Genomic DNA, 8,288 nt, shown 5'->3' with positions numbered 1-8,288 from the left:
AGTGAAGGGACTACACGCAAAGTGTATTCCGTGTGGTGAAGTTGCCGTATGGCTTGTCACGGGTGTCACTGTGTAGTGTGATTGGACACGTGCCAGACGGATTTACCATATGTAATAGGCAATCTGTCTTAAGCATGAGTACATGATGTTTAAGCCTCAAGGTTGGCTTAAAGTTGTGTATTATGCATGGTTAAGATTACGGTGAAGTGTTGGTTAGGTTGTATATGAATAAAGGAAGAAATGTATGTATTGACTAGGATGAGGTTGTATAACTTGGTTGTTCCAAGTTATGCATCAAAGATGGATGGTTTAGTAGGAAGAAAAATGATGGAGGCGACTGTGTATCTTAGCCTTTAAGGTGAATCAAGGAGGTTCACCTTGAAGGATAAGGACGTGAAGTAGGAAGCATGTGAGGAAGTGTTAGTGTGTCTTAGCTTTTAAAGTGAATCATGGAGGTTCACTTTAAGGATAAGCACTCGAAGTAATCTGGAAAAGGTGACCCCAAGAGGATCCCAGAAAAAGGAAACATGATAAAAGAAAATATAGAAGATAGGGATAGAAGGAGAGTGTGTCTGAGTGAGGAAAGTCCAAGTGAAGTATAGTTTGTGTTTTCTAGTTTAGTTGCTTATGCACTAGATAGAGAATGACATCAAGGTTATGTGTGTGCATATAGGTTGCCATCTGACACGCACATGAATGGACTGCATGAAATGAATATGACATAAAGTCCAGGCAAGTATTTTATTCATACTATTCTAGAGTTTTCTAAACGATATGAAAGTGAAAAAAAAATGTTTTATTTATGAAAAAGGAAATAAAATGCTTTTATGATAAAATATTCTTTTATAAAATGAAAGAAAAGGAAAACGTTTCTTAGAATGAAATGACGCTTTATGAAGCTGTGTTAAGATATTAATGTTTAAGTATATGTATGTATTAGCCTTTCTTGGTAGCCCCTTTTTATGCACCTAAAGAATAGTTGTATGCATGTGAATGAATGTTATACATAGTAATTATTGTATGTATGTTCCATGAAATAAATGATGAAATTTCATACTTTATCTATTAATTACATATTAGAAGCCATACCCAAGGGACAAACTGCTTGTTTGAAAACTTTGAACCCATCTAGAGTCTCCTCTTCTCTACAATCAATGTTGTGGTTTGCTCAATTAAATTTCGTCTCAACATCTTGGAGATACATTGAGCAAAATGTCAAGCATTTGATGTGAATGTAGACTTCTGTTATTGAACCTTCTGGGCATGCTTTATTCTTAACATATTGCTTGAATTTGTTGAGATACCTCTCAAATGGATACATTCACCTATATTGTACTAGACCCCCAAGCATGACCTCACGAGGTAATTGAATAGTTAGGTGGACAATGACATCGAAAAAAGATGGAGAGAATATCATCTCCAATTTGCATAGAATGGTGATGATATTAGTTTGAAGCTGGGATAGATGATTAACATCCAGTGTTTGGGCGCACAACTCTTTGAAGAAACTGTTAAGTTTAGTGAAAACCAAGACAATATCACTTCTTAAGAACCCCCAAAACAACAATAGGAAGTAGTCTTTTAAGAAAACATGACAATCATGGCTTTTTAATCGTAAGATTTTGGAATCGCGTATAGAAATACAGTGCGAGATATTGGAAGCGAATCCATCTGGAAATTTCACATCGCCCAGCCACTCACAAAATTGACTCATTTCATCTCCGTGTAAGGTGTACAATGCATGTGGCATTGTAACACGTTTACCTTCACGCTTCAAATGTAATTCTTTTTTGAAACCCAAAATCTCCAGGTCACACCGTGAATTGATATGATCATTCGTTTTTCCTAGAATGTTCATTAAAGTGCTTAAGATGTTATCGGAAATATTCTTCTCGATATGCATAAAATCGATTATGTTGAACCCGCATTATTGACCGATAAGGTAGCTTGAAGAATATGCTATAATTTTGTCCAGTTCAATGCTTTAGTGGTGCGTTTTTTCTTACGAGATTTACCAAATTGCACATCTCAAGCATCTGTAGTTGAGTTAAAATATATGCTCCTTCTAACATCATTGGTGGCATGTGATGATCTTTTTTACTGTTGAACAATCATTTTCTGGTCCTCCAAATGTGATCTGGTGGTAAAAAACGTCGATGTCTCATATAACACTGTTTTCAGTCATACTTCAACCAATTGGAATCTGTGCCTGCATCGCAAGATGGATGTCAATTGAAACTACCCCATTTAAATAGAGCCTAGTGTTTTAAAGTTTTTGAAATATTTTAAACGTCTAAAATTATTTTTAAATGGGGTATTTTCAATATTATTGAACTAAACCTGATTTTAAGTATGCATTTTTATATTGTGAAGCCCTGGAAATAAGGTAATTTTAATAAATTATTTTATTTAAATGATTTTAGTTTATTAAGAGTATTATTTGATATTCATTATTTCATTTTATGTTAAAATCTTTACTTATTTAAATGAAGTCATTTCTCTTAAAAAATTGTTTAGCAAAATTTTATTATTTATTTAATGATAAAAAATTAATATTTTTATGAATTAAAATTAATTTTAAATATATAATGTGATATTTATATTTTAATTATTAATTTAAAATTAATTCATTTTTAAGTTTAATCGTCATCTGAATCTAGATTAGGGATGTAGGGTTAGGATTAAATAGCTAAAAGCCTAAAAGGAAACCTAGTCCACTATTCCTCTCTTTCCCTCTCTCTCCTCTCTCCCTTCAGCAGCCGACGCCCCTCCTCCCTCTCCCTCTCGGCTTCCCTGCCACCGCAGCCGCCGGGCCATCACCAGTCGCCGGACCGCCCTTCTCCTCCCCTTGCCCCCACGACATCTTCTCCGCACCCAAGCACGCAGCCTCTCTCTATCTCACGGGTTTCCCACAGTCTCCTCCCAGATCCACAACCATGCGCCACCGCACCATGCCCCGACGCCACAAGCCCCTTCGCCGGTGCCTTCTGCCCCGCCTAGCTCTGCCAAAGGCCTCCTCTCTCTCTTCCCCGCACTCCCTCCCTCTCGGGCTTAGCCCCTTTCGGGTGCCAGGGCCGCCGTGCCTCTCCAGCGATGCCGCCCAGGAGCCCGAGGCCCTCCCTCTCCCTTGCTCTATTTTGCAACCCACGGCCTCAGCCACCCCAGCTTCGCCGTGTTCCTCCCGATCCACTATGAGCCACCACGAGCCTCCCCATGACCACCCCTTTCAGATCCCTCTAGCCATGAGCCAAGCCACCTCCAAAACAGCCTTAACAGCCACCATATGCGGCCTTAGCCGCGCCACCTATGGCCTTTCCACCGCCATCCACGAACTCCTCACAGTGTCGGCCACCCTCTACAGCCTAAATCTTACTGCCAAATCCTAAATCTAGCCGAGAAACCAAACAGGTGGCAGGATCTAGGGTTTCTCGGCTAAATTTAGGATTTGGCAGTTAGATTTGGGCTGTAGAGGGTGGCCGACACAGTGAGGAGTTCGTGGATGGCGGTGGAAAGGCCATAGGTGGCGCGGCTAAGGCCGCATATGGTGGCTGTTAAGGCTGTTTTGGAGATGGCTTGGCTCATGGCTAGAGGGATCTAAAAGGGATGGTCATGGGGAGGCTCGTGGTGGCTCATAGTGGATCGGGAGGAACACGACGGAGCTGGGGTGGCTGAGGCCGTGGGTTGCAAAATAGAGCAAGGGAGAGGGAGGGCCTCGGGCTCCTGGGCGGCATCGCTGGAGAGGCACGGCGGCCCTGGCACCCGAAAGGGGCTAAGCCCGAGAGGGAGGGAGTGCGGGGAAGAGAGAGAGGAGGCCTTTGGCAGAGCTAGGCGGGGCAGAAGGCACCGGCGAAGGGGCTTGTGGCGTCGCGGCATGGTGCGGTGGCGCATGGAGGTGGATCTGGGCGGAGACAGTGGGAAACCCGTGAGATAGAGAGAGGCTGCGTGCTTCGGCTTGGGTGCGGAGAAGAGGTCGTGGGGGCAAGGGGAGGAAAAGGGTCGTCCGACGACTGGTGATGGCCCGGCGGCTGCGGTGGCTGGGAAGCCGAGAGGGAGAGGGAAGAGGGGAGGAGGGGCGTCGGCTGCTGAAAGGAGAGAGGAGAGAGAGGGAAAGAGAGGAATAGTGGACTAGGTTTCCTTTTAGGCTTTTAGCTATTTAATCCTAACCCTACATTCCTAATCTAAATTCAGATGACGATTAAACTTAAAAATGAATTAATTTCAAATTAATAATTAAAATATAAATATCACATTATATATTTAAAATTAATTTTAATTCATAAAAATATTAATTTTTTCTCATTAAATAAATAATATAATTTTGCTAAACAATTTTTTAAGAGAAATGACTTCATTTAAATAAGTAAAGATTTTAACATAAAATGAAATAATGAATATCAAATAATACTCTTAATAAACTAAAATCATTTAAATAAAATAATTTGTTAAAATTACATTATTTCCAGGGCTTCACAATATAAAAATGCATACTTAAAATTAGGTTTAGTTCAATAATATTGAAAATACCCCATTTAAAAATAATTTTAGACGTTTAAAATATTTCAAAAACTTTAAAACACTAGGCTCTATTTAAATGGGGTATTTTCAATTGACATCCATCTTGCAATGCAGGCACAGATTCCAATTGGTTGAAGTATGACTGAAAACAGTGTTATATGAGATATCGACGTTTTTTACCACCAGATCACATTTGGAGGACCAGAAAATGATTGTTCAAAGGTAAAAAAGATCATCGCACGCCACCAATGATGTTAGAAGGAGCATATATTTTAACTCAACTACAGATGCTTGGGATGTGCAATTTGGTAAATCTCGTAAGAAAAAACGCACCACTAAAGAGTTGAACTGGACAAAATTATAGTGTATTCTTCAAGCTACCTTATCGGTCAATAATGCGGGTTCAACATAATCGATTTTATGCATATCGATAAGAATATTTCCGATAACATCTTAAGCACTTTAATGAACATTCTAGGAAAAACGAAGGATCATATCAATTCACGGCGTGACCTGAAGATTTTGGGTTTCAAAAAAGAATTACATTTGAAGCGTGAAGGTAAACGTGTTACAATGCCACATGCATTGTATACCTTACATGGAGATGAAATGACTCAATTTTGTGAGTGGCTGGGCGATGTGAAATTTTCAGATGGATTCGCTTCCAATATCTCGCACTGTATTTCTATACGCGATTCCAAAATCTTACGATTAAAAAGCCATGATTGTCATGTTTTCTTAAAAGACTACTTCCTATTGTTGTTTGGGGGTTCTTAAGAAGTGATATTGCCTTGGTTTTGACTAAACTTAACAGTTTCTTCAAAGAGTTGTGCGCCCAAACACTGGATGTTAATCATCTATCCCAGCTTCAAACTAATATCATCACCATTTTATGCAAATTGGAGATAATATTCCCTCCATCTTTTTTCGATGTTATGGTCCACCTAACTATTCAATTACCTCGTGAGGTCATACTTGGGGGTCTAGTGCAATATAGGTGAATGTATCCATTTGAGAGGTATCTCAACAAATTCAAGCAATATGTTAAGAATAAAGTATGCCCAAAAGGTTCAATAACAGAAGTCTACATTCACATCAAATGCTTGACATTTTGCTCAATGTATCTCCAAGATGTTGAGACGAAATTTAATTGAGCAAACCACAACATTGATTGTAGAGAAGAGGAGACTCTAGATGGGTTCAAAGTTTTCAAACAAGCAGTTTATCCCTTGGGTATGGCTTCTAATATGTAATTAATAAATAAAGCATGAAATTTCATCATTCATTTCATGGAACATACATACAATAATTACTATGTATAGCATTCATTCACATGCATACAACTATTCTTTAGGTGCATAAAAAGGGGCTATCAAGAAAGGCTAATACATACATATACTTAAACATTAATATCTTAACACAGTTTTATAAAGCGTCATTTCATACTAAGAAACGTTTTCCTTTTTTTTTCATTTTATAGAAGAATATTTTATCATAAAAGCATTTTATTTCCTTTTTCATAAATAAAACATTTTTTTTTCACTTTCATATCGTTTAGAAAACTCTAGAACAGTATGAATATAATACTTACCTGGACTTTATGTCATATTCATTTCATGTAGTCCATTCATGTGCGTGTCAGATGGCAACCTACATGCACACACATAACCTTGATGTCATTCTCTATCTAGTGCATAAGCAACTAAACTAGAAAACACAAATTACACTTCACTTGGACTTTCCTCACTCAGACACACTCTCCTTCTATCCCTATCTTCTATATTTTCTTTTGTTATGTTTTCTCTTTCTGGGATCCTCTTGGGGTCACCTTTTCCAGACTACTTCGAGTGCTCATCCTTAAAGTGAACCACCATGATTCACTTTAAAAGCTAAGACACACTAACACTTCCTCACATGCTTCCTACTTCACGTCCTTATCCTTCAAGGTGAACCTCCTTGATTCACCTTAAAGGCTAAGACACACAGTCGCCTCCATCATTTTCTTCCTACTAAACCATCCATCTTGATGCATAACTTGGACCAACCAAGTTATACAACCTCATCCTAGTCAATACATACATTTCTTCCTTTATTCATATACAACCTAACCAACACTTCACCGTAATCTTAACCATGCATAATACACAACTTTAAGCCAACCTTGAGGCTTAAACATCATGTACACATGCTTAAGACAGATTGCCTATTACATATGGTAAATCCGTCTGGCACGTGTCCAATCACATTACACATGTACCCTGCCCCTTTTATCACCTAAGAGCAACATATATTCCATTGAGCGTTCGCTTGTGTAAACAAGCTCCATGCCCCGATACTAACCTTTACTTAAACCTGACTAGCATGACTCTTCATGCTACCCGTCCAACTTTATAATTCTTCCCAACACTTAACACAACATAACCCCATTCACAACTACACCTTCCGTCACAGCACATAACTCGAAACTATTTTCAACCTACACCATTATCCATCTCTTCAATTGACATCCCGCTACTTCACTTCTGCACCATCTCCTCACTCATCACATGCATGACTCCACATGTATTCTCCATCACTTCATGACATCCCTTCATTTTCCCTCTACATCACTATTACATCACTCCGTCACTTCACACATACTCTCAGCCATAACACTACTACACAGTGACACCCGTCACTTCGACCACACGGTCACATCACACTTACTCCAAGACACTGTTTCATAGTTCCCAACACTTCACCTCACACTCCACGCTTCTCAACTATGCAACATCCAACACTTCGTGACAAGCCATACGGCAACTTCACCACACGGAATACACTTTGCGTGTAGTCCCTTCACTTCACACTACACTTCACATAGCACAGCCCATGATACGACACAACACACTTCATAATACACAACCTCACAAACCATCACAACTACTCCGTTCACATAACCCAACACAACGAACTCCACAACACAGCGAACGCCACAACACGACAACACACTTCACAACTATTCTCATCACTTCACTTATACAACAACAACACACACTTCATATCACTTCACTAAACAGCGGACTCCGAAAATACCACAACACAATCCACAATCAACTTCACAATAAAACTAATGAGGGAATAGGGAGAGAGATTATACCATGGGTCGGGATGACTTGTTGCATTGCTAGCTGTCCGGCAAGACCCCATAGCGTCGGAAGCCACTAACTTGGGCGGTGACCGTTCCATCATCGTCACTGCCGTGACCTTGAAACAATGGTCATTTGGGTGGCAGGATCTAAGGTTTCTCGGCTAGATTTAGGATTTGGCAGTTAGATTTAGGCTGTAGAGGGTGGCCGACACAGTGAGGAGTTCGTGGATGGCGGTGGAAAGGCCATAGGTGGCGCAGCTAAGGCCGCATATGGTGGCTGTTAAGGCTGTTTTGGAGGTGGCTTGGCTAATGGCTAGAGGGATCTGAAAGGGGTGGTCATGGGGAGGCTCGTGGTGGCTCGTAGTGGATCGGGAGGAGCACGACAGAGCTGGTGTGGCTGAGGCCGTGGGTTGCAAAATAGAGCAAGGGAGAGGGAGGGCCTCGGGCTCCTGGGCGGCATCGCTGGAGAGGCACGGCAGCCCTGGCACCCGAAAGGGGCTAAGCCCGAGAGGGAGGGAGGGAGGGATTGCGGGGAAGAGAGAGAGGAGGCCTTGGGCAGAGCTAGGCGGGGCAGAAGGCACCGGCGAAGGGGCTTGTGGCGTCGCGGCATGGTGCGGTGGCGCATGGAGGTGGATCTGGGCGG

The sequence above is a fragment of the Juglans regia genome, chromosome 8 (genome assembly GCF_001411555.2).
Source record: "Juglans regia cultivar Chandler chromosome 8, Walnut 2.0, whole genome shotgun sequence".
Classification (NCBI taxonomy): Eukaryota; Viridiplantae; Streptophyta; class Magnoliopsida; order Fagales; family Juglandaceae; genus Juglans; species Juglans regia.
Note: the sequence above shows the minus strand (reverse complement) of the source record.